The 27,674-nt window shown below is 39.4% G+C and overlaps 2 protein-coding genes and 1 long non-coding RNA gene across 3 annotated transcripts in view; 1 reads left to right on the plus strand and 2 right to left on the minus strand.

The window, feature by feature from the left end:
• Positions 1-22,545, plus strand: part of LOC148126720 (uncharacterized) — a 65,131-nt gene extending 42,586 nt beyond the window's left edge. Inside the window, exon 3 of the long non-coding RNA XR_015742508.1 lies at positions 22,474-22,545. This is a non-coding gene — a long non-coding RNA (uncharacterized LOC148126720). The remainder of the gene's footprint in view (positions 1-22,473) is intronic.
• LOC113451824 (vomeronasal type-2 receptor 26-like) overlaps positions 1-27,674 on the minus strand; it is a 500,191-nt gene that overhangs the window by 364,402 nt on the left and 108,115 nt on the right. The gene's annotated exons all lie outside the window — the stretch shown is intronic.
• The window catches only part of LOC113451996 (vomeronasal type-2 receptor 26-like), a 452,458-nt gene that overhangs the window by 350,916 nt on the left and 73,868 nt on the right, over positions 1-27,674 (minus strand). The window lies entirely within an intron of this gene.

The raw sequence follows: 27,674 nt of genomic DNA on the forward strand, positions 1-27,674 counted from the left end.
TTTATGCACATACCCTAACAGGAAAGACTATGACCACTAAGGACAGTGCGCCAATGGGTGTATCTGTGGTTTTTCACCAAAGTCCTGTTTTCTGCCTACTCTTCATTAGATGGAAGAAGTTCAGGGTCCCAAGAGGACAAGTTTCTTCTCACTGTAATTGTCACCTTACATGCTTTGAGACCTCTTCTTCTACTTTTCCAGTGTCTGCTTTCGATGTAAACATGAGACTGAAGCAACATGGAAGTGACTTTGCATTATAAAAGGATTAATACTACAGTTTATTCCCTTTGTGGCTCAAATTATAGTACAGGCGGGAGCTGTGCTCTTGAATGTACATTTTATCTCTTCCAGATGAATCTTGTCTGTTTGAATCAGGAAAGCCAGAGGATATTCTATCCTATGAGAGTGCTTTGAATTCTGCTAATTCTTCTTTAAAAATAGGAAGGAGATTGATTCAGCCCCAGGAATTATGGATCTCCTGCTTCTGCTTTTGCTTCTACTGATGTCCCAGCCAGTCTCCGGGAAGTTGAGAATGAAGTGCCCACTGAGTTTGGACAACCAGGATGGAGAAAAACCATGGAGCTATTATAGGCCAGGCGATCTTCTCATTGGTGTAGTCATCTCTCCATCAACAATAGCACATGAAACATTACCTTTCAACAGGGCTCCTTCTAGGCAGATTCAGTTGTAAGTCATTCATTGTGAGGGAGTTTCATTCCCTCCATTTGCAGCTCTAATACTCTTCTTTCTCTTTCATCTTATTTTACTCATTTTTATATTGCAGGACCTGACTAATTTCTTGAACCCTTTTGATTTCCACAGTCTCTATCTCTTTTGTCTTATTTTCTGGGAGAGGTTCAAATCAAAACATGAGGCAAATAAAAACTAAAATAAGCCCACATTATTTATGTTTCCCTGTTCAATCCTCAATTCATGACTTGAGTAGTGAGTTTTATTGAAAGTAATCATTGTTGTAGATTCCCCTGCTTTTCATATTTTCATAACCTCTCATTGATATTCATTGATTTTTATAAGAATAGAGGATGCCTCTTTTCAGAACAGCTTTCCTGGGTCACTTATGAAAAATCCTGTATCTTTTAGGATTGTTCTACTTTAATGACTGAATTATTCTTCAAACTGTTTACTGCACTGATGAAAATTAGTACTTCTACAAATAATGGTGTATTTCTGATTTTAACCCTTTTGGAAAACTATATCCATTCTATCTTCTCCACACTCACAACATTAAAGGATGGTGAGTGATTACCATTTGCCTCTGGTTTTGGATCAATAATAGCTTAAGATTTAGTTAGCTTGTGGAGAAAAAAAATGGATTAAATAGAGAAAAAGTATTTTATTGTTGCTGCTGCTGCTGTTAATACTAATATGAGCATGGTTTTACACTAGTTTATCTTACCTAAAGAACTACATACTACGTGTGATTTTCAATATTGAAGTTTTTAATAAAAATTATCAGCCCACACACAATCTCACACTTGGCTGCAACATCCATGACAACTATGATAACACCCTCGGTACTTCAGATGCCTTGCTGGACATGTTGTCTACCGGAGAAGCCAATGTTCCCAACTACAGCTGTGGAAGGAAGGACAACCTTTTGGTACTTGTTGATGGAGCTCACAGAGACATCTCCATCCAGATGTCAACTTTAGCAAGTGCCTACAAATTTCCACAGGTTTGTTTTTGTGTTCCCCTATCTAGCAAAGTGAATGGAGTGTAGTGTTTGATGATAGATTAAACCATATCTTCATTATAGAGTTCAAAAGCTGCTTTTCACTATATCCATTGTAGGTTTCATGGCTGGGGATTGATGTAACAATATCCCAACAGGTGGGACCCTCTATTTGCAAGTTCTTCCATGCCTATTTGAATTTATATCCATATCCATATCAATCTCTATCTACCTATCTACCTTTCTATCTATCTCTATATCATATCAATATATTTATGTATCTCTATATCATATCTATATCTATCTATCTATCTATCTGTCTGTCTGTCTCTATCTATCTATCTATCTATCTATCTATCTATCTATCTATCTATCTATCTATCTATCTATCTATCTATCTAGGCTTAAATACATGCCAGCTTCCCATTGAAGAGAGTTGAGAATGGTATATGAAAAGTGCATTCCTTGTAGAAGAACCAGCAGTCTTTAGGCAGATGCGATCCACTATTGACAATTGTATTGACTTGAATTCTCCCATAACTGGCCTCCAGAAGTTGTAAATGCTCCAATACCGGTATTTTTATTTTTAATTTAAAGAAAATAGTGGATAAACATTTGTATGAAATGATATAGGGTTTCCTGCCTCAGCAGGGGGTTGGACTGGAAGACCTTTAAGGTCCCTTCCAACTCTTATCTTCTCTTGTCTCCTCCTCCTTTCCCTTCCCTTCCCTTCCCTTCCCTTCCCTTCCCTTCCATTCCTTTCCATTCCATTCCATTCCATTCCATTCCATTCCATTCCATTCTATTCTATTCTATTCTATTCTATTTTGAATAGAATTGAGAGTGGTAGATGAAAAGTTCCTTGTAGAATCACCAACAGATTTTAAGCAGATTTGATCCACTATTGGTGGTTGCATTGCCTTGAAACATCTCGGAATTAAAATATCACTCAGAGGAAATGATGGTTTGCTTCTTTCATGGTATTTGACAAAGTAAACATACAGATATCATGGAAGAAACTGATTGCCCTCAAAATGGAACTCGAATTGCTGATCCTGCTCAAAGCCATTTCTACAAGCACTGTGAGAAAAAATAATCCGTGGAACAGTTTGTGTTATGAAGCTGTGCATGCTCCATTGCTGGAGTCTTTTAAAAATAGCTTTATATTCATTTTGTCTGGAATGGTATATGATCTGCTCTGTGAGCAGAGAGTTGGACTAGAAGACCTCAAAAATCCCTTCTATCTCAATTATTCCATGTTCTTCATTCATTTGTTTGAGAGTGTTTTTAGGGGAACATTGAGTTCCCCAATGTTTTCAGCTTCAAGATTAGGAGGGCAGAGGAGATGGTTCATAGATATATAGGATATAGCATGTGAGCATGTGCTTTCCCTTTACTCACACATGTGGGGATGAGTGTGTGCACATATGCACTTGCCGGGCATTTTCATGACCCAATTGCAAACCCCTCATGGCCCAGTAGTGGGTTGTGGCCCATAGGTTGGGGGCCCCTCTTTTAGGACGAATGGAGCCATGAGAGGTAAGACTCATTCTTACCAAACGGTAAGAAAATGCTGCCCGTGTACATTTGAGTTTCATGTATTGTTAAGAAAACTTGGCTCTTATTCTCATAAGAATTATCTGATTACTGATAAGTCAATGTCAAAATTTCTGGTCTTTGGGAAATCACATATTGCCATATAGGGCTATTCGATGATGAATAGAATAGAATAGAATTGAGGAAGTGGAAGAGGAAGAGGAAGAGGAAGAGGAAGAGAATAGAACAGAACAGAACAGAAGTGAACAGAACAGAACTGAACTGAATAGAATTCTTTTATTTGCCAAGTCTGATTGGACTCACAAGGAATTGTCTTGTTGCAAATGCTTTCAGTGTACCTAAAAGAAAAGATACATTTGTCAAGAGCCAAGAATCATCAGGGTTAACACTTAATGATAGTCAAAGGGTACAATAAGCAATCAAATCATACTAGGAAACAATCATTTTTAAAAAAATATAGTTTATTTATTTTTACAATTAAAACCAGTCACAATACATACACAAATAAGCAAAAGAAAGAGGGGAAAAAAAGAAAAGAGGAGAGAAAGAGAATTTGGGAAAGGAAAGAAAAAGAAAGGGAAAAGAAAGAGAGAAGGAGGTTACAAGGTTAAATGTATTCTTATTTTAACCGTTTGCAAGATCTTCTTTTGTTTTCATAACTTGTGTCATATAACCACACCTGTTTTTTACTTATATCGCTACCTCGTTATTATGGGTTGATACTTTTCTTTTATGCCTTATGATATATCATTTATCTTTGGTCAATCCAATTATACCAACAATTCCAGCTACCATAGTATAGTGAAGTGTCTTTGTTATTTAGCGCCAAAGTCAATTTATCCATTTCTGCGCATTTTGAGATTTTTTCAATAATCATTTCTTCCGATGGAGTTTGATGTTGTTTCCAGTATTGAGCAAAGGCTAATCTGGCCACTGTTAAAATGTGTATTGTTATGTATTTAGCTTTTTTGGAAATTTGCTTATCAAAAATCCCTAGTAGGAAGGACTCTGGTTTGTATTCGATCTGCTCTTTTGTGATTTCTTCCAACCAAGTTTTGATTTTCTTCCAATACTTTTGGGTTTCTGCACAAGACCACTATATGTGGAAAAAGGTTCCTTCTTTTTTCCTACACTTCCAGCAATGCAGACTCATGTTGGGGTGCATATTGGATTAATTAATTTAGTTAAGTTATTATTAATAGAGATTGTTATAATTTGAATGGGAATATAGGGGAGACTGTAAGAATATTAAGCATTAGTTATTTAACAATCTTAGAGCTCTCTAGACCAATATTATATTTCATTGTGTGGGTGTATCTGTGAATGTAATATATTGTGTAGTTAAGGTTACTTTATATTGAAGTTAAACTAGAGAAATATATATACACTTTACTAATTAGTTAAGAATATAGCTATTTAATAGATTGCTAGATTTTGGTCAATTTTAGTCACAGAACTAAGAATACTGAATGCCAATTTGGAATAATATATTTAGCATTGTACAACAACAAAAACAAATTTTAAAGGAAATGACTACTACAACTACCATTGCTCTGAAATCTGGTAGGAAGGTTAATCCCACAATAATGACCACTTTGGCAACAACTTCACCTATGGCACAAAAAACAATAGAGGAAACACTACCAACAGAGAAGTCAACTAGCATCTCGAATGCAAATATTCAAGCAATGTTCCTAACCTTACAGGACTCACTGACAAGATTGCAAGAAACAATAATTAAAAACCACAGTGAAACAAGGGCAGATATTAATGAATTGAAGGAAGAAATGGGGAAACTAAAGATAGAAATGAAAGCGGACATTTCCAAAGTAGAGGATAAAGTGGGGGTGTTGCAGCAGGCCTTGGAGAAAAACAAAGTTATAATAAAAGAAGTAGAGAAAAGAACCGAACGAACAGAAAGGGAATTAGAAAGGGTGGATGAAGATCTCAAAAGCATGAGCAAAGAAATGGAGGACTCCCTTGTCCTCCTAGAAATGGACAGGGCAGCAACTTACCTAAGATTTCAAAATGTGGCAGAATCAAAAGAAGAAGACCTGGAATACTTGATGGCAGAAATACTGGCTGGTTTATTCAAGATGGATAAAGATGAAATTCCAAAAGAGTTTGGTGAAGTCTACCGGGTCAATTCAAACTATCCAAGACACCACAAATGTTCCAGGGAAGTACACATACTATTCACTAGAAGATGTGTTCGAGACATGATATATAGAACCTCAAGAGATAAAACAATAACCTACAAAGAGAAAGAAATTGTGATTCTTAAACAGATACCGAGGAGAATAAGGGAACAAAGGCGTGACTATAAATTTCTGGCAGCATATTTAAATCAAAAAAGAATTACATTTAAATGGCTTATTCCAGAAGGAATGTTAGTGTCGTGGAAAGAGAGGAAAATCAAAATAGACACTATGGAAAAAGCCCAGGATTTTTACAAACAGATGGTGGGCCCACAGGAGCAAAGTAGTAGGGAGAAATTGGACAAAAATTTTCAAGAAGAATAGGGTGGACATAAAAATAGAACTGGAACAGTAGGAAACCAAGAGAATACCTATCCACAACACAAGACAGAAGGAACCACATCAACACAAGCGCAAGAAGAGAGAGGAATTGTTACACGACAAAGAGTGAAACAAAACTAAATAGATGGGAGAAGAAGAAAAAATTACTATCAATAAATATAAATGGTTTAAATTCGACAATTAAGAGAAAAAGGATATTATCTAAATTAATTAAACAAAATGCAGATATAACGTGCCTGCAAGAAACCCATATAAAGAAGAAGGATGAAAAATATTTAGAATGCCTGAAATTAGGAAAGTTATTTACCACACCAGCGGATGAGGAGAAAAAAAAGGAAATTGCAGTATATGTGAAAGAGGATTTGAAATCTGAGCTAATATGGTCGGACTTAGAAGGAAGGACTCTGGGTTTGAAAATCTGGATTAATGATATTCCAATTCTTTTAGTTGTAATATATGCCCCAAATGGAGACCAAAAAGAGTTTTTCAAACACCTATATAGAAAATTGGTTGCATTTCAAAAAAGAAACATTTGCATAGTAGGGGACTTCAACTCCATTGCTGATTTCCAAAAAGATCACAATAATGCCGGGAAGAATAAAAAGGGGAAGAGAGAGCTCCCCAAGATCTGTAGGGAGATGATGAAAGAGCTAAATATGACAGATATATGGAGAAGATTACATTCTGAAAAAAGACAATTTACATTTTATTCAAATCCCCACCAAACATGGACACGGATCGATATGGCATGGATGAGTGGGGAAATAGCAAATGAGACAAAAGAAGTGGAAATTTTGCCTAACGAATGGGCAAACCATAATCCAATACAGGTAATATGGAAGGGTAGGGCAAAACCAAAGAAAAGATGGACCTTAAACACTCAATTAATAAGAGAGAAAGAATACATTAATAAATTAAAGGAGGAATTGAACTTTTTTATAAAAAAATGACAATGGAGAAACCATGAAACAAAATGTTTGGGATGCGATGAAGGCGATTATGAGAGGCATAACAATCTCTTATAACGCCAAGAGAAAAAAGGAAAAATATTCCCAACAAAACAAATTACAACAAAGAATTAAGGAGCTAGAAACCCTTCTACAAAATAACCCAAAAGAACCCAAACTGCAAAATCAGATAAGTATAGCCAAACACTAACTGAATTTAATTGATTAAGAGAAAATGACTATGAATTTGAACTTAACCAGACAAACCTATTTTGAACACGCCAACAAGCCAGGAAGATGGCTATCTTATAAATTAAAAAAAAAGAAAAAGAAGAGATTGATATACCAGTTAATAGACAGCAAGGGAGGAAACAATCAATTTAAATCATAAGGATACAAGCAACAAAGTTACAGTCATACAGTCACACATGGGAAGAGATAGGTGATAAGGAGTGATGAGAAGACTAACAGTAATAGTACTGTAGATTTTGTAAATAGTTGGACAGTGTTGAGGGAATTATTTGTTTAGTAGAGTGATGGCTTTCAGGAAAAAACTATTATTGTGTCTGGTTATTCTGGAGTGCAGTGCTCTATAGAGTCATTTTGAGGGAAGGAGTTAAAACAGTTTATGTCCAGGATGTGTGGGGTCTGTAAATATTTTCAAAGCCCTCCCTTTGACTTGTGCAGTATACAGGTCCTCCATGGAAGGAAGGTTGGTAGTAATTGTTTTTTCTGCAGTCCTAATTCTCCTCTCAAGTCTGATGAACTGATAGAGCAAGTTCACACCTTTCCTTACCTGAGTGTATTTCTCTCGGTGACTAGATCTTTTTTCCTTCAACATTAAAAGAGGCCATTTAGACCAAAGATACAAGTGAACACACTGTTATAAGAATTTTTAAACAATCATATCTATGCAGCCTCCGTAGCCTGAAATATTAAGGTACAAAAGCCCAATATTACCACCATGTACTTATAATGAGTTGAATATTTGGATTTAAATTATCGTGCTGAGGTAATTCCCCATTACAGGAATGAGTGCATACAGAGAGTAGTGTTTGAATAATACACACAGATACACTGTACAGTAAATGTTGGCTTTTACTTCCAATAAAGGTATTAGGCAAAGTTCAAAATAATCAGTCCAAAATCATTCACAGGTAAGATTAGTCAGTTTGTTGTCCAGGGATAACCCAATAACAAAGTCCAGTGTCAAAAACAATTCAGTATCAGACTTCCATCAAATCCAGAAATATCAGTCAATTAGAAGGAACGGCAATATTCTCCAACAGAAGGAAACGGAGACTAACTCACACTCTCTTCTGAGACTAAGACTAAAACCACCCAGGTTTCTGGCTCCATCTTATGGTCGTTTGAGAAACCACACCCAATTACACTTTTAGGATCCTATTAAAGAAACTGAATTAAAATGTCTATCCTGGTTTATATATTTTCCTCCCAAATAGCTGTTAGGTTACTTACATTCCTAACATATACCACTTCTAGAACAAATCCAATCACATCATCTGAAAAGAATCTTAAGGATGATTAAAATGTTTATTTTTAATTTCTTTTATTTGGTTTGTCAATTGCTTATAAGATAATAGTATAAGTAAAAACATAGTTATGAATACATAGATACATAGAAGAAAAATAAAAGAAACAATAGGAAAGGGACGGTAGGCACGTTAGTGCGCTTATGCATGCACCCTACAGACCTCTTAGGAAAGGGGTGAGGTCAATAGTAGAAAGTCTAAGGTTAAAGTTTTTGTGGTTTGGGGAAGAAACCCCAGAGTCAAGTAGAGTATTCCAGACATTGACCACTCTGTTGCTGAAGCCATATTTCCTGCAATGAAGTTTGATGAGATTAAAATTGACTTTCTGTCTATTGTTTGCTCTAGTATTGTTATGATTGAAGCTGAAGTATTCATTGACAGGTAGGAAATTGCAATGTATGATTTTATATACTATACTTCGATTGTTCCGAAGGCGGCATAGTTCTAGATTTCTAGATCTAGAATTTCAAGTCTGGTGGCATAAAGTATTCTGCAATGAGTAGAGTAGAGTCTTCCAACTGCTGCCCTGAGAGCTGAATTGGGATTTATTTACAATTTATAAAATTAGGACATGTATTTTTTTTATATAAAATTAATGATATGGAAACTGTAAGAATCTCAAATGCTTAGAACAAACACATTTCAACTAAAACAGTCTTGAATGAACAATTGACATATGTACTGCAATCTCTCTGTCTTTTTACAAATACAGGAAAACAAAAACAAAAAAATGATATAGCCTAATGACTAATCAAGAAGAACCTGTTCTAATATGTGCATGAGAATAAAGTTGGATTCATTGAAAGCTAAAAATTGGGACTTGGTAGGACCCCAAATGTAATACAGCACTCTTTGTTGATTTTTTCAGATCAGTGTGAAAACTGCTTCAGAGGCTCTGAGTGATAAAAGTCGATTCCCTTTTTTCCATCCAATGCTCCCCAAAGATGGGTTTCAGTACCCAGCAATTGTCCAACTGCTCCTCCATTTTGGATGGACTTTGATTGGTCTCTTTGCTCCAGACACAGAGAAGGGAGAAAATTTCATGAGAACTTTTATGCCTATGCTTGTGAGGAATGCAATTTGTGTTGTTATATCACAACAATTCTCAGTGACTGGAAATACAGCAGCCCTCAGGAATGCCCTCTCTATGTGGAAACAAGTCAATGTCTTTGTTCATTTCACAGAATTTGAGTCCATTTTTGACAGAATTCTTCTCTTCCATTTAACACTTAGGGATTTACCAGAACCTATTCAAGGGAAAGTCTGGATCTTTACAGTGGTTGGAGTATTTTCAATGAAAAAAAAAAGGCATTACAAGTACGTCCATAGTATTTGGAGCTTTCCTTCTAAGTGGAAAAAAGGTTGGCAAAAAGATGATGCCTATAAAGGTGTTTTCTTTGTGGAACCTGAATTTCAAGAGGAGTATTTTCATTGTGCTATTTCAAAACACGTCTTTTCTGTCAAAGGCCGGAAAAGATGCACCCAGAAAGCACCACTGGAGACCCAAGAGAAAAAGAATAGCAAGCAGATCCAAAATGATCGCATTATGTTCAGTGTCATTAAGATTCTGGCCCACACATTAAATTCTGCATCCAATTCCAAGAGGGGAAGAAAGAAGGGAGAAGAAAGTTTGGGGGCTCAGAGGCTGCATCCATGGCAGGTATGGGGTCCCAACAAGCAAGGGTGGGATCCAACAGGGATAACTACCAGTTTGGTTTTTATGAGATTCAGTGATTTACGATGTCATTATAACCCAGGAGATTACAGCACAAGACCCAGGAGGTCAAAACAATAAAACTCAGAAGATCATCACACAGCCCATTACCCAGGTCATTAAAACACAGGAGGCTGATAGACACACAGCCATACATGTTCTTATTAAAAGCCAGCCAATCGGCAAACATCAACTCCATCAACCAATCAGGAAATGAAAAGAACAGCCAACATCCCCACCAGTATATAAAGGGAGATGTCATGTTCTGCACAAGCAGAAGCCGAAATCACCAGCCTGAAGATGGCGAGTGGGACCTCATCGAAAAGTTGCCAAAATGCTCTCAATCTTACATTGGAAAAGACCCGAACATGCAAAGACCTGCATACCTGTACCCATGAAAATCTAAGAATATATATATATACATATATATACATGTTTTCTGAGGTTCTCGCGGGTATTTGTATGTGGATCTTTGGTTGTTCGGGTTTTCTCCCGCGTAAGATTCGAAGTATCTAGGCAACGTTTCGATGAAGTCTCATTCATCATCTTCAGGCTTCTGTCTCCGGCTCTGTGCTTCTCAGAGTAATGGAGATTGCAGCTGCTTCCTCCTTTTAACTGCCAGTGGGGGTGGGACTTGATTGGGTGGGGGCTTGGCTGTGTTCTGATTGGGTGGGGTTGTGTTCTCATTGGTAGGGGGTTTGGCTGTGTTCTGATTGGTTGGGGGGTTGGTCGTGTTCTGATTGGTTGGAGGCGTGTTCTGTTCAGGTGGGGGCTTGGTTGTGCTCAGGTTAGTCTTAGTTGCTGGGGGATTTGAGCTGGAGAGTTGTGATCTGGCTGTTTGGCTTCTAGTTCGTGGTCCTGCTGCATCTTCATAGTGGGTGTCGGTTTGCTTCATGTATGGCTCAGAGGGGTTTGAAGTGGGTAGTGATGCAGCTGCAGTGCAGCTTCTGGTCCATGGTCGTTTCTCATTTTCTGAATGGGTGGGAGTCTGTTTTCTACATGGAAGTGTGGTGGTGGCATCTTGTGTGGCTCTTATGGGTGTGGGTCCGGTGTCCTTCTTCATGTTAGGTATTCGTCTGTTCATGAGGGCAGGTTTCCAAATGGCTGGAAGGCGGGAGGTGTCATCTCGTTTGTTCATGCTGTGTGGGCGTTTTTCTATCTCTATGGCTTCTCTGATTATTCTGCTGTTGAAGTGTTCGGTTTTGGCGATAATTCTGGTATTTTTAAAATCAATTTCATGTCCTGTGGCTTTGAGGTGTTGGACCAGGGAGGAGGTCGTTTCTTCTTTTTTGATTGAGTTCTTATGTTCTTCAGTGCGTGCACTTATTCTTCTGTTAGTTTGTCCAATGTATGTGGTAGGGCAGGCAGTGCAGGGGATTTCGTATACTCCTTGGTTTTCTAATTCGATTTTGTCTTTGGGGTTTCTTAGGATGGTGGATATTTTTCTGTTTGTGCAGAATGCTGTTTTGATGTTGTGTTTTTGGAGGATCTTGCTAATTTTGTCTGTAGTGCCTTTTATATATGGGAGGAGGGCTTTGCCGTTTTCTTGTTCTCTGTCTTGGATTTTGGTTGGGGTTTCTTTTTGGATTAGGTGGGTAATCTTCTTTCTTTGGAATCCATTGGCTGTAAGTACGTTGGTGAGAGTGTGTAGTTCGGTTTTTTGGTGTTGTTCATCGGCTAAGCATTTTGTTCTGGAGATGAGTGTCTTGGCTACGGAATTGATCTGTGCTGGGTGGTGGTGTGAGCGTGCATGTAGATAGCGGTTTGTATGTGTTTTCTTCTGGTAGATGGTGTGTCCTAGGGAGCCATTGGATCTTTTGTATACCAAGACATCTAGGAAGGGAAGTTGATTGTTGGCTTCTGTTTCCATGGTGAATTGTATTTTGGGGTGTAGGCTGTTGAGGTATGTGAGGAAGTTGTTCAGTTTTTCTTGTCCGTGTGGCCAGATTATGAAGGTGTCATCTACGTATCTGAGCCAGAGTTTGGGTTTGTGGTCGTATTTTTCTAGAGCTTGTGTTTCAAAATGTTCCATGTAGAGGTTTGCGATGACAGGTGAGAGGGGTGATCCCATGGGTGCTCCTTCTATTTGTTTGTATTTTTGTCCATTGTAGGTGAAGTAAGTATTGGATAGGCAGTGGTTGGTTAGATCTAGGATGTGCTTGGGGGGGTTGTATTTGTTTTGGATGGCTGTCAAGGCTTCTTTTATTGGCACTTGGGTGAAGAGGGATATGACATCGAAGCTTACTAGTAGGTCGCTAGGTTGTAAGTTTTGTTTCTTTATGATCTCGATGAACTGGAATGAGTTTCTTACGTGTGAGTTGATGGATTCTGCATAGGGTTGTAGTTGTTTGGCAAGAAATTTGGCCAGGTTTTGTAGAGGTGAGCCTATGGAGCTGACTATTGGTCTGAGTGGGGTTCCTTCTTTGTGTATTTTGGGAGACCATAAAGCTTGGGGCATCTGGATGATTTTTCTCTGGGTATGATTCCTTGCTGGATTTCTTCACTGATGGGGAGGCTTTTATTTTGGATTTGGTAGTTTTTCTAGGTAGGTGGTGGGGTCTGTCTTTAGGGGTTTGTATGTGGGGTCTTGGAGTAGGTTGGTTAGCTTGGTTTGGTAGTCAGATGTGTTCATTACCACTGTCGCGTTGCCCTTGTCTGCTGGTAGGATTATTATGCTGGTGTCTTCTTTCAGGTTAAGTAGTGCAGTTTGTTCTTCTTTGGATAAGTTGCTTTTGGGTGGTTTGCTAGTGCAGAGGATGTTGGTGATTTCGAGTCTGATTTTGTTAGCATCATCAGGGTTGGTTTTGGTCAGGCTGGTTTCAACTCCGCATATGATGGTTTCTGTGGGGATGTGTTTGGGAGCGACAGCAAAGTTGAATCCTTTTGAAAGGATCTTGGTTTCAGCTTCAGTGAGGATCTTGTCTGAGATGTTGTGCACTGTTTGTTTCATGTGTGGCTGTGGGGGGAGGAGTTGGTTTCTGGCGTTGTTGTAGTTTCTTGAGTTTGTTGGTGTGTGTGTCTGTCTTGAGGATGGTCTGTGTTTCGGCTCTCCAGACAGCGAGTTGTTTGGATTTGTCCCAAAGTAGAGGGTGAATCTTGTTGCTGAGTCTGAGGTGGAGTGTGAGGAGATCTTTGTTGATTTGGTCTAGGAGAAACCTTTTTGTGTGAAGTTCATTTCTAATTAGGGCCAGTTCTGTTCTTTTAAGGATGCGTTTGGTGGCTGCTGTGTTGGTGTGGAATTTCAATTGGAAGCTTGTGGGAATTAAATTTTGATCTCGGCAGTTGCATAGGAATGCAAGGTCACATAAAATGGAGGCTCTTTGGACTTCAAGTTTTCATAAGTCCTGGTCAGATGGTGGGTTTCCTCCCGTAGAGGTGCAATATTTGTTTTCTGAGGTTCTGCGGGTATTTATATGTGGATCTTTGGTTGTTCGGTTTTCTCCCGCGTAAGATTCAAAGTATCTGAGGCAGCGTTTCGATGAAGTCTCATTCATCATCTTCAGGCTTCTGTCTCCGGCTCTGTGCTTCTCAGAGTAATGGAGATTGCAGCTGCTTCCTCCTTTTAACTGCCAGTGGGGTGGGACTTGATTGGGTGGGGGCTTGGCTGTGTTCTGATTGGGTGGGGTTGTGTTCTCATTGGTAGGGGGTTTGGCTGTGTTCTGATTGGTTGGGGGGTTGGTTGTGTTCTGATTGGTTGGAGGCGTGTTCTGTTCAGGTGGGGGCTTGGTTGTGCTCAGGTAAGTCTTAGTTGCTGGGGGATTTGAGTTGGTGAGCTGTGATTTTGCTGTTTGGCTTCGAGTTCGTGGTCGTGCTGCATCTTCATAGTGGGTGTCGGTTTGCTTCATGTATGGCTCGGAGGGGTTTGAAGTGGGTAGTGATGCAGCTGCAGTGCAGCTTCTGGTCCATGGTCGTGTCTCATCTTCTGAGTGGGTGGGAGTCTGCATTCTGCGTGGAGGTGTGGTGGTGGTATCTTGTGTGGCCCTCATGGGTGTGGGTCTGGTGTCATTCTTCATGTTAGGTACTTGTCTGTTCATGAGGGCGGGTTTCCAAATGGCTGGTAGGTGGGAGGTGTCATCTCGTTTATTCATGCTGTGTGGGCGTTTTTCTATCTCTATTGGTCTCTGATTATTCTGCTGTTGATGTGTTCTGTTTTGGTGATAGTTCTGGTATTTTTAAAGTCAATCACACATCCTGTGGCTTTGAGGTGTTGGACCAGGGAAGAGGTCGGTTCTTCTATTTTGATTGAGTTCTTGTTTTCTTCAATGCACGCACTTATTCTTCTGTTAGTTTGTCTAATGTATGTTGTGTGACATGCTGTGCAAGGGATTTCGTATACTCCTTGGTTTTCTAATTCGATTTTGTCTTTGGGGTTTCTTAGGATGGTGGATATTTTTCTGTTTGTGCAGAATGCTGTTTTAATGGTTTTTTTTTGGAGGATCTTGCTGATTTTGTTTGTAGTGCCTTTTATATATGGGAGGAGGGCTTTCTGTTCTCTTGTTCTCTGTCTTGGATTTTGGTTGGGGTTTCTTTTTTGGATTCGGTGGGTAATCTCCTTTCTTTGGAATCCATTGGCTGTTACTACATGGGTGAGACTCTGTAGTTCGGTTTTTAGGTGTTGTTCATCGGCTAAGCATTTTGATTGTCAACTTCCCTTCCTAGTAGTCTTGGTATACAAAAAATCCAATGGCTCCCTAGGACACACCATCTACCAGAAGAAAACACATACAAACCGCTATCTATATGCACTCTCACACCACCACCCAGCACAGATCAATTCCATAGCCGAGACACTCATCTCCAGAACAAAATGCTTAGCCAAACAAATACCTGAACAAAGCTGAATGCCATATATATAGATTCTTAAGTTTTCATGGGTACTTACATGTATGTTTTGTATATTATTCAGCTTTGTTCGAGTATTTTCCCACAGCATTATAGTTCTGCTTTTAAAGTTGTAGCAACGTTTCGGCAGAATCTCATCTGCCATCATCAGGCTTCTGTATTGTGTTCATCTGCGAGTCAGAGTTTTATAGTTGTTTCAGTTTTGTATTTGGGGCTAGCCTACTGCTGTACCAGAATGGTTTTTTCTTCATCCTGATTGGTTGGGAGTCTTGGTCTGTGTTTATTGGTCCTGGAGTTTGCTGTGTTCTGCTTGATTGGTGTTTCTAATATCTTCTGTCTCCTTTGTGGCTTTTTTGTGTCTTGATTGACTAGCAATATTGTGTTCCTGTATTGAAGACTTTTAGTGCAGCTTGGCTCCGAGTAAATGGACAGCTATCATTTGTTAGGAAGCTAGGTTTCATCTGTGTGCCTGTTTGGGGTGTGTTTCAGCTGGAGGTATCAGGGGGGATCTATTTGTGCCTGGCTAGTGGTGTTTGCCTGGCTAGTGGTGTGGAGATTTTTTTGTTTGTGAGTGCAGGTTTCCAAATGATTGACAGTCTGGTGGAATCATCTCTTCTATTCATACTTTCAGGTCTTTTTTCAATCTCTATGGCTTCACTGATAATTCTATGGCTGGGGCTTTCTATACTGGCTAGGGTTTTGGTGCCATTGAAGTTGATGCCATGACCTGTGGCTTTCATGTGTTGGACTAGTGAGGAAGTGTGTTCTAGCTTTTTTACTGCATTTTTGTTTTCATCCAGGCAGGTACTAATTCTTCTATTGGTCTGTCCAAAGTATGTGGCTGGGCATGATGCACAGGGGACTTCGTATATGCCTGGGTTTTCCAGGTCAATTTTATCTTTGGGGGTTCTAAGGATGGCTGCTATTTTTCCGTCTGTTTTGAAGGAAATCTTGATGTGATGCCTGTGTAGTATCTTACTGATTTTGTCTGTAGTACCTCTTATGTAGGGCAGGACAGCTGTTCCATACATCTGTTCATCTTCTAGGTCTCCGTTATGTCTCAGTGTGTGTGTGTGTGTCTCTCTCTCTGTGTGTGTATCTATCTATCTATCTATCTATCTATCTATCTATCTATCTATCTATCTATCTCTTTGGTTATTTGGGTTTCCTACCGCGTAAAATTGGAAGCATCTAGGCGATGTTTTGATGAAGTCTCATTCATCATCTTCAGGCTTGGGTCTGTGCTTTGGCTTTGTGCTTCTTGGAGTAATGTGAGCTTGCAGCTGCTTCTTCCTTTTAACTGCTAGTGGGGGTGTGACTTGATTGGGTCGGGGCTTGGCTGTTTTCTGATTGGGTGGGGTGTGTTCTCATTGGTTGGGGGGTTGGCCATGTTCTGATTGGCTGGGGGTGTGTTCTGTTCAGGTGGGGGCTTGCTTTTTCTCAGGTTAGTCTTAGTTGCTGGGGGACTTGAGCTGGTGAGTTGTGATCCTGTTGTTTGGCTTTGCGTTTGTGGTCATGTCACATCTTCATGGTGGGCGTTTGGACAAATCCAAACAACTTGCTGTCTGGAGAACCGAAACACAGACCACCCTCAAGAGAGACAGACACACCAACAAACTCAGAATACTACAACAACGCCAGAAACAAACTCCTCCCCCCTCGCAGCCACACATGAAACAAACAGTGCACAACATCTCAGACAAGATCCTCACCGAAGCTGAAACCAATGTCCTTTTGAAAGGATGCAACTTTGCTGTCGCTCCCAAACACATCCCCACAGAAACCATCATATGCGGAGTTGAAACCAGCCTGACCAAAACCAACTCTGATGATGCTAACAGAATCAGACTCAAAATCACCCACATCCTCTGCACTAGCAAACCACCCAAAAGCGACTTATCCAAAGAAGAACAAACTGCACTATTTAACCTGAAAGAAGACGCCAGCATAATAATCCTATCAGCAGACAAGGGCAATGCGACAGTGGTTATGAACACATCTGACCACCAAACCAAGTTAACCAACCTACTCCAAGACCCCACATACAAACCCCTAAAGACAGACCCCACCACCTACCTAGAAAAAACCACCAGATCCAAAATAAAAGCCTCCCCCATCAGTGAAGAAATCCAACAAAGAATCATACCCAGAGAGAAATCATGCCTTAAGCTTTATGGTCTCCCCAAGATACACAAAGAAGGAACCCCACTTAGACCAATAGTCAGCTCCATAGATTCATCTCTACAAAACCTAGCCAAATTTCTTGCCAAACAACTACAGCACTATGCAGAATTCATCAACTCACACATAAGAAACTCATTCCAGATCATAAAGAAACAAAACTTACAACCCAGCGACCTACTAGTGAGCTTCAATGTCATATCCCTCTTCACCCAAGTGCCATAAAAGAAGCCTTGACAGCCATCCAAAACAAATACAACCCCTTCAAGCACATCCTAGATCTGACCAACCACTGCCTGTCCAATACATACTTCACCTACAATGGACAAAAATACAAACAAATAGAAGGAGCACCCATGGGATCACCCCTCTCACCTGTCATTGCAAACCTCTACATGGAACACTTTGAAACACAAGCTCTAGAAAAATATGATCACAAACCCAAACTCTGGCTCATATACGTAGATGACAACTTCATAATCTGACCACATGGGAAAGAAAAGCTGAACACCTTCCTCATACATTTCAACAGCCTACACCGCAAAATACAATTCACCATGGAAACAGAAGCTAACAATCAACTTCCCTTCCTAGATGTCTTAGTATACAAAATATCCAATTGGTCCCTAGGACACACCATCTACCAGAAGAAAACACAAACCGCTATCTACATGCACTCTCACACCACCACCCAGCACAGATCAATTCCATAGCTGAGACACTAATCTCCAGAACAAAATGCTTAGGCAACAAACAAAACCTAAAAACCAAACTACACACTCTCACTAACCTACTAACAGCCAATGGATTCCAAAGAAAGGAGATTACCCACCTAATCCAAAAAAGAAACCCCAACCAAAATCCAAGACAGAGAACAAGACAATGGCAAAGCCCTCCTCCCATATATAAAAGGCACTACAAACAAAATCAGCAAGATCCTCCAAAAACACAACATTAAAACAGCATTCTGCACAAACAGAAAAATATCCACCATCCTAAGAAACCCCGAAGACAAAATCGAGTTAGAAAACCAAGGAGTATACGAAATGCCTTGCACAGCATGTCCCACCACATACATTAGACAAATTAACAGAAGAATAAGTGCGTGCATTGAAGAAAACAAGAACTCAATCAAAATAGAAGAACCGACCTCTTCCCTGGTCCAACACCTCAAAGCCACAGGACATGAGATTGACTTTAAAAATACCAAAACTATCACCAAAACTGAACACTTCAACAACAGAATAATCAGAGAACCAATAGAGATAGTAAAACGCCCACACAGCATGAATAAATGAGATGATACCTCCCACCTACCAGCCATTTAGAAACTCACACTCATTAACAAATGAGCACCTAACATGAAGAATGACACCAGACCCACACGCACGAGGGCCACACAAGATGCTACCACCACACTTCCACATAGAAAGCAGACTCACACCCACACAAAAGATGAGACACGACCATGGACCAGAAGCCATACCACAGCTGCATCACTACCCACTTCAAACCCCTCCGACCTATACATGACCTATACATGAAGCGAACTGACGCCCACCATGAAGATGTGGCATGACCACGAACGCGAAGCCAAAGAACAGGATCACAACTCACCAGCTCAAATCCCCCAGCAACTAAGACTAACCTGAGCACAACCAAGCCCCCACCTGAACAGAACACACCCCCAGCCAATCAGAACATGGCCAACCCCCCACCAATCAGAATACAGCCAAACCCCCAACAAATGAGAACATGCCCCACCCAATCAGAACAAAGCCAAGCCCCCACCCAATCAAGTCACACCCCCACTAGCAGTTAAAAGGAAGAAGCAGATGCAAGCTCACATTACTCCAAGAAGCACAAAGCCAAAGACCCACGTCTGAAGATGATGAATAAGACTTCATCGAAACGTCGCCTACATACTTCCAATTTTATACGCAGGAGAAAACCCAAATAACCAAAGATCCACATACAAATACCCGTGAAAACCTCAGAAAAGAAATACACACACACACACACAATTGAGAACTATTACTAAACCTTTGTTCTTGAGCTTTGAAGACAATGACAACACTTGTTCTTCCAACTCACAATGTTTGCAAGTTAAACAACTGTAGAAGATTAAAGTGTAAAAAGAGGATGTGAGGTAAGAAAACAAGATTTCTTAAAATTCCTCAATGTTTCCACTCTAGTTCCATCCATATTTAAAGAAGAATGAATTGTACAATCTTTCTTTGTTGAAAGTGTATTTGGACCAAAATGGAGACATAGCAACAGATCTGCAGATCCTTAGCAGGCTGTTTCTGCCCAAGGAGGATCCCATCAACAAGGAATTGGGGAGTTTTGAAAAGCAGAGAATTATAATCAACCAAGATGCTTTGTCACAGCTAAAGTTGCTGAACAAGGTGAGCAAAATATTGATACAATCCCCGCCAAAGATTTACAGTCCATTTCAAGTGGGCTAAATCTAGTCAAAAGGGTGGGTAACCTTGACTGGGAATTGAATGTGTGGAGTAAAACATCTATAATTTTCTTAGACAGATAGGGAGTTTTCAGATCTATTGGCCAAGAGATTTTATAATGCTGAATACTGTTATAACCTGATTCAGCTATTTCCAAAATGAGATTTGGAGTGATTATTACTTAGGACAAAAATCTCTGCCATTTTATATGCAGTTTAATATCTCCATAAACCCGGTGAGAGAGAGCATCATATCAGTGGTGGTATGCTTACAGTTTGGACCGGTTTACTTGAACTTGTAGTAAAAAAAATTCCTCGGATCAGCTGAGAGGAAGAAAACAATCCTCTAAAGATCAACTGAGAGGGTGGGAGGATCACTTCTTCACCCTGGGAGGGTGGGAGGATCACTTCTTCACCCTCTCAGTTGATCGGCTTTTAGGGGTGCAGAGGTTAGGGCTGTGTGTATGCGCACGATCTCCCACTGAACCAGTAGTGTCTAAGTTAAGATCCCACTATTGCCTCATATGCTGAGGATTTTGGTGTTACTAGTTTCAGTTTCACTAATTTATTCTCTTCAAATATCAAAGGTTAAAGCAATTCTGTGGAGTGGGACCTGAGTTCAAGTTTGGTCTCAATCTGATGAAATGGAATCAAAATTGGATGGAAGTCTTGTTGATACAAGTGGGAAATAACCTTAATAAGCAAATATTTCTCTGGTCTTTTAGAGTTGTCAGCAAAAAGGGAGTGGGGGAAGTGGTACATTTCTTAAATGCTGTCATAGATAATTGCTAGGTGGTCAAAGCTTCTGGCATGCAAGATGATTACTGGAGAGCATGATTGATGATACTTGGCTTTGGATGTGTCCCAGTAGAGAATGTGCCCCATTCGAATGGGGGTGGATGCTGGAGTCCTGACATTTCATCTTGCCCTGATTGGAGTCAGGGGTCTCCCAAAATTGCAGGCTCATGGTTGGGGAGGACCATCAAGGAGGTCCAAGGTGTTCGGTTCACATGATATAACAATCACTGGTCTGATGTGAGCTTATTTATTCATTGATTGATTAAATTTATTTGCTGCCCATCACACCACAATAATGGCCTGAAAATTGAAGTACTGAAACACAACTTTAGTGCAAAAAAATCCTGATATCAGAAGTAATAAAGAACAATTTCAAGGGAAATGTTACTTAGGTTTTGGCATTGGCTTTTAAGAGTGCCCTTCATCTGAAAATCCCTTGCATCAGAGGTGGTATTCAGCAGGTTCTGATCAGTTCTGGAGAATTGGTAGTGGAAATTTTGAATAGTTCAGAAAACCAGCCAATACCACCTCTGACCGGCCCTGCCCCATCTATTCTCTGCCTCCCACGTCCCAGCTGATTGGCTGGGTCTTCTTTTGTTGCCCTGCATAAGAGAACGGAGCTGGAAAGAAGGTTAGTGGGGTGGGGAGGGAATGGGATTTTCCAGTAATCTTCCCCAGGAATGGGAAGAGAAGGGAGATTTTACCTTCCTCAGGAGTGGGAAGGGAAGGGAGACTTTTCCTTCCCCTGACATGCCCACCAAGCCACACCACACCTACCAAGCTATGCCATGCCTACCAAGCCACGCCCACAGAACCAGTAGTAAAAATTTTTGAATCCCACCACTGCCTTGCATGCTAATGTTTATTTGGATTGTTAACTATCTTAAGCCTCTCTGGGAGTCTCCAAACTTATAATGAATATAGGTGTGCATTTCCCTGTTAGCTTGTGTCACCTAATTGTATCGGGTACCTTGTATTGGATACCTTGTGTTGTATATCACTTTCCCACACAGAGCTCTCATTCATGACCCCACGTGGTGCATTGGAAGATCTCTGACTCACCCTTTTTGATGAACACATTTTCACCTCCATCTTACCTCACTATAATTTTAGAAATTAGTCACTTTTACTTTTAATTAACCAGCATGGCAGCCGTAGAAATTGATCAAATAAATATACAGATGAGGAACATCATGTTTAAGGTTGACAGCCTTTACTTGTAAAGAATTTTTCCTTTGTATCTTAACTAGGAGATCATTTTGAACTGTTTTCAAAAGGGAGTTTTGCAATCCAGAAAAAACCATTCTACATCTTACCAATCAGGCATTTCTTTTTTAATCATAGTTTTAATTTACTGCATTTTGGGGAGTATAAGACACACTTTTTCAGCCTCCATGTGCTACATTTTCTGCCCATTCTGATTCCTGTCACTTGGAATGGGGCAAAAATGGGGGATGCAGAGACAACAATAGGCTATGTCAATCCCTGCAGCCCGAAACAACGGATGGTACGGAGGCAGATTCAACCGACGATCAGGTGCTTATGCTAATCAAGCTGTGCTAAAGCTGTTTGCTGCAAGGAGGCAAATTGCTGGGAGGCAGAGGCAGATATTTTTCTTGATTTCCTCCCCAAAAGGTAGGTGGGTCTTATACTTTGGAGCATGTTATACTCCAAAAAATGTGGTATTTTAAATAAATTAAAAATAAATACAATTTTAAATAAATGCTTTGATGTATAAAATATACATCAATCAATCATTTAATTAGTCAGTTAATCTTGATAAAATTCACAGATGGAATAGAAATGTAATCCATCTTTTACAATAAAGTTTAGTCTCAAATTTAAAATAAGTGGATATCTTATTTTAAAATCATGCATATATGAAGAATGGAGGAATGCATGTGAATTATGCTATGAGGAGGAACTAAGTGTGACTTGATGTTTAATTTTTTTCTCTTTCATCCCTCCAGACTTTATTAAGTAGAAAGGCCCCAAGAAAAAGGAGGAACTAAATGAGGCATCCGCCTGCAATTGTATTCCTGCAATCATTTGGAAGTTGTCAGGGATTTCATATTTTTCTATCTGAAGCCCAGAGATTACTTGGCTAATGTTTCTGTCTACCTCCATGTTACATAGATGGTGAGATTAACCTCTTTCCTTTGGCATTTTTCTTTTTCTTTCCAGTCTCTGCCTCAGTCCAAATGTGTGGAAAAATGTCAGCCAGGATTTGTCAAGAAAGTTCGAGAAGGAGAACCAGTTTGCTGCTATGATTGTGTTCCTTGTCCAGAGGGGACCATCTCAACTCAGGAAGGTTGGTGACACCATAGGGAAACCTTCTGAATTCATCCAAAGCACTCTGATCAATATACATCTTAAAGAGTCATATATGTTTGATGGTTTTGTTTTTAATTTCCATGGTGTCCAATTTCTTCCCTAATGGGAGGCAAAAGAAAAAGATCTCAAAGGATGAGTAAGGAAGAAGGATGTAATGTATTGGGTAGGAAATCTTTTTTATATATATTTGCCAGTTTGGATGAGTCGTTCCATATTTATCTTTCTTAGAAATATATGAATTCCTTGTAACTTGAGATATGATTTTAGATCAATGCACTTTGCTCATCCAAATCAACCTTACACTACAGACCAAAAGATACATCAATCATACATTTAATCGATTACTCTTTATTAAGATCATAAACTCTAATAAGCTGAAACATCTAAATATCTGAAACAATGAAGGGGGAGAAGTTGGGTTCATATAAAAACCAAACAGAGTACTCATCATAAAACCATCAAGTGCATATTTATTTCCTACCTTTTCTTATATTTTCAATTTGCATTGTTAAATACTGAGATAAAAACTGTTATAATACCAACGAAAAATGAATATGGTTGTTGTTCTGAGAGGAAAAAAAATATTAACATACAGTGCTGGGATTAAAAGGAACAAAAAGAAGCGGGGGAAAGGGGAACTAATAAAAGACCAATCTACGAATAGATACCAATGTCGATTTCATTATCTCTTTAAAATTGTTGCCAGATCTAGAAAGGATGGAAATATATTGCTTCATCTTCCCATTTTTATTGGATAAAAAGACTTGGCAGATAACAGACTCAGTTCCTCTTCTTCAATTCCTTCACCAATTAATCTTCTTTAAGGCTCTTTCTTTTCAAATTTATTGATCACATTTATCTGGTTGTCTATTTCACACAAAGTGACTTTTGGCAGTACACAATTAAATCACAAATTAAAAATTAAAACAATGAGAACTAAATGCTAAGTTTACTTTACTTTACTTTATTGTCACTGCACCTCATACAATGAAATCAAACACCATCTTCAGTGCACATCATGACCATGAAAACAAACACATATGCACATCCTTCACACTCCGCACATTGAATTGAAAACCCACCCACCAACTTGGTACTATGCAGTATAATTCAACAGAGCTATTGCCCTGGGATACTGCCCTGTTTTCCAGTCTATATGTCCTTGTTTTTGTTGTCGTGCACCATCCGCCAGATGGTATTAGTTCAAAAAAGGGTGCCCAGGATGAGATGAAGCTTTTAGAATATTTTGAACTTTTTTAAGGCAGTGGGAGCTATGAAGCTCTTCCAAAGAGGGGAGAGGGCAACCAAGGATCCTCTGAGCAATGACATTAACCCTCTGGAGTGCTGTCCTATCTGCCACTGTGCAATTGGCAAACCACACACAGGTGCAGTAAGTTAAAATGCTTTCTATGGTCAATGGTAGAAGATTACCAGCAATTTTTCATTCAGCTGTTGTTCTCTGAGAAATCTCAGGTAGTATAATCTCTGCTGGGCCCTTTTGACCAATGCTGCAATGTGAGCGCCCCAGGTCAGCTCCTCTTTTATGGTAACACCCATAAGAAATCAAGAGAGAAGTACATCAAGATGCTACCTACCATGCATCCAGCACACAGGGTTGCATTGTCAGGGGATCCCCAGGACGGTTGGAAAATATCACATTTTAAGGGATTTCTAGAAGCCTTCAAAGTTTGGAGATACTCTCAATTTCAGGATAACTAATGATTTTTTTTCCCTGGAGGGGGCTGTATCCATCTGCCCTGAAGTAGGCAGTGTTGCAACCCTTCTCAAAAGGAACTCTAATGTGGATCTAACAACATTAGACAAATTTTATCCTGCGTCCAATCTTTTTAGAGCAGTTTATTGAGAGCATCAAAATCAACAACTGCTTTTAAACATTCTTGGGATAAACGTATGTCCATCACCTGACAAAAATTTAATAAATAAACAAGTAAGTAAATAAAGAAATAAAGAAAGAACCAGGTTGGTTAAGTCAGAGAAGGAGGTAGTGGAACAAGATTGCCACATGACTATGCGGCAGCAGCAAAAAAAAAAAAAGCTAACACAATCCTTGGTTTTGTATAAACAGAGGCATAGAATCAAAATCACATGAAGTATTAGTACCACTTTATAAAAGCTATTATGACCACACTTGGAATGTTTTGGCATGCAAAAAGGTCTGTTCCCTAAAACATTGCCACTTTATGAGTCCTCAGAAGCCTACCTTTTCTGGTGTAGCTCCTACTCCACTCCACCCTGAAATTCAATAGTCCCCATCCTCTTAAACTTCTGGAGACTTGCTACTTCTCCCAGGAGTTCCCATGGGACAGTTGGGTGACAGTTAGGGTGAGTTGGGAATGGATATTTTTCATGATCATTACTGTGTGATTTGGGAATGGGGATTTTGCATTATCATTACTTTGGGGTTAGTTTGGAATGGAGATTTTGCATTATCATTACTGTGGAGTCAGTTTGGAATGAGGATTTTGCATTATGATTGCTCAAAAGTAAGTAGGAACCAGTAAAAGAGGAATGGAAAAATCCCTACCTGTACATCAGCATTTTTCAGTCTTGGCAAATTTAAGATGGATGAACTTGATGCTTCCTGGGGAATTTGAAGTCCATGCACCTTAAAGTTGCTATAGTTGAGATTTGTGGGTCTACACTAAAGCTTAGGATTTTCCATTCCTGTTTTATTTAGAATTTGGTGCAATTAAATAAATCAGTTGTGGTCTCATTAGCAGTGATTAACCCATTACGAACCATTATTGGACTTTTTGTGAGAAACTGAAATTAAAAGTTGATCTGGGCTTTGATGTTTAAATAAGGGATTATGGAAATAATGTAGACAAATGTTAACCTTAGAGAAAAGTTTGATATATTTTTTACTTATATCTGTACCAAATAAAGTTGAGAGTCATTCTTTTTCAGTTTTCCTTCTTTTCCTCTTTCTCTCTTACAATTTCACTCTTTTTCTTTCCTGAGCCTTTTTTCCCCAAAAACTTTTTTCTTTGTTTATCAGCTTTGTATTTGTTATGTATGAAGGATCAAATACTCAGCCATTATAATTCTACATTCCTTATTTACAGAAATTATATCAAAATTTAGAATGAAATCCACTAGGAGCCATGTCATATAATGCAAGTTCTGAGTTCCTCTAACCAAAAAGTGATTATTAATAGAAGAGAATATTTGTAGCTCAGGGATGAACTGTGGGTTCCTTGGTGCTTTCTGAGCTTGATGGTTTTCTTGCAGATGCTTCATTATCAAACTAGGTAACATCATCAGTATTAAAAGGGAGTGGGGTTTGCTCTTATTTTCATATACTAGTGGTTTACCCTTTCAGTGTCGATCAGTTGTTTCACAAAAATGTTTTGATTGGTGCCAGGTCTCTACAGCCTCAGGCAGAGAAGGACTTTTCTGCACTCCTCCCTCAAATGTTCTTTAAAATAAAGAGTTTCCCAGGCTTCTTTGAGGAACCCCCAACATGAAAACTGTGATTACTCTTCCTAAAATGAATCCTCTTTACCTGGAGCTTCAAAATTTGTTGTTTTTTGGGGAGGTATATAGCTAAAAGTTAATCTTATATTAACTTACATTTAGTGTACCTCTAAATTTGGGGATATTTCTTCTTAACCAAACAAAGGTGTATTTTCTGTGCAGTTCACACCCCTTGCTCATTGGATCTGGATTTCACAAAGCAAAGCCCACATTTTGTAATTAACCCCCATGCCCCATTTTGGCTGGCAGAGTGCTGCAGGAGGCTGAGTGCTGTCACACAACCCTGGCCATGCCCACCCAGCCACACCCACTCAGCCAGCAGACAACAAGATTTTAAGTTATTTGAATCCCACAATTGTATTCATTTATGTAATAGTGAATTATAAGAATAGGTTTTGGAGATTAATATGGCATATAGGCAAGCAAACAGGGATAGAGCTCATGGATAAGTGAGGGTTCAGTATTGTGAGAGAGATGACAGCTCTTGCTCTTTGTCTTTCACAACACATCTTTGACATTTCAAATTACTATTTACTTCATTGGTTTGAATAATGAGAGTTTCCAAATTCCAGAATATAATGATGGAGCTTTGATTAGATTTTTCTAGGAGGATTGATCAGATTCTTGCAAATGTCCACGTCTCATAGGTATTTTTGGGTAGCCACAGTTTCAGGTTGTAGCTACTTGTAGCTCAAAGATGTATTTCTTTGCTAAAGGAGTCTCACAGTGTGTCTTTGATGTACTCTTCATTCTACTTACTGGGGAAGGGGAAGTTGATAGCCTTATGTCATAATCAGTTGACTGCTCTATCTGTTCAGGTGGTGCCTTTTTTGGTCTGCTTCTGATGACTCCTAGGTTTATATTTCCTGAGGCTGACATTGCAGAGGTTCTGCTGGAGGTTCCTCTTAAAGCCATTTTCAAACTTGTGGTCCTTGGAGAGAGGATGGGAGGGGTGAAAGTTGACCCTGAAGATTACATATGTGTAGCCATGTTTTATTATAGTCATTTTTATTCTTTCTTCGCTTCTTTATTATTGTATAAAAGGGACTGTGGGTATTGAGGCTTGCCACATTCTAGCAACTGGGAGGAGGGAGCATAGATAAGGGGGGATTTTTGGACTGGGTGAAATTCTTTTCCTGTGGGAATAGAGAGTGTGTCTGCAGCTGCCTGAAGGTGAAGTCTGGCATCATCGGGCAGATGAATTGTAACCTGATTGGAGAATGTGACTATGGGAGGAAGTTTCAAATGTATGCTTTTACTGGGTAAAATTCCGGATTTGGTCATATCCCAAATTACACCAAACCTTGCCAATTTGATGTGTTCCTAACAAAAAAGACTTATTGGAAGATGTTCCTCTTTTTGACAATTAAAAAAAAAAAGAGAAATACATTTTGATGTCCTCACTCTATATCCAACTCATCTTCAAGGGCCACTCCACCTAACATTTCCTTCTCCATGACAAAGTTAGTGTTTATCATTTTCATCTAGCATAAGCTACATTAAGTGATCCTTCACACATACTTAACTCCACTATCTATCTCATTGGTGCCTCA

Source organism: Pseudonaja textilis, chromosome 2 (assembly GCF_049901715.1).
Source record: "Pseudonaja textilis isolate UNSWEBS1 chromosome 2, rPseTex1.2, whole genome shotgun sequence".
Taxonomy (NCBI): Eukaryota; Metazoa; Chordata; class Lepidosauria; order Squamata; family Elapidae; genus Pseudonaja; species Pseudonaja textilis.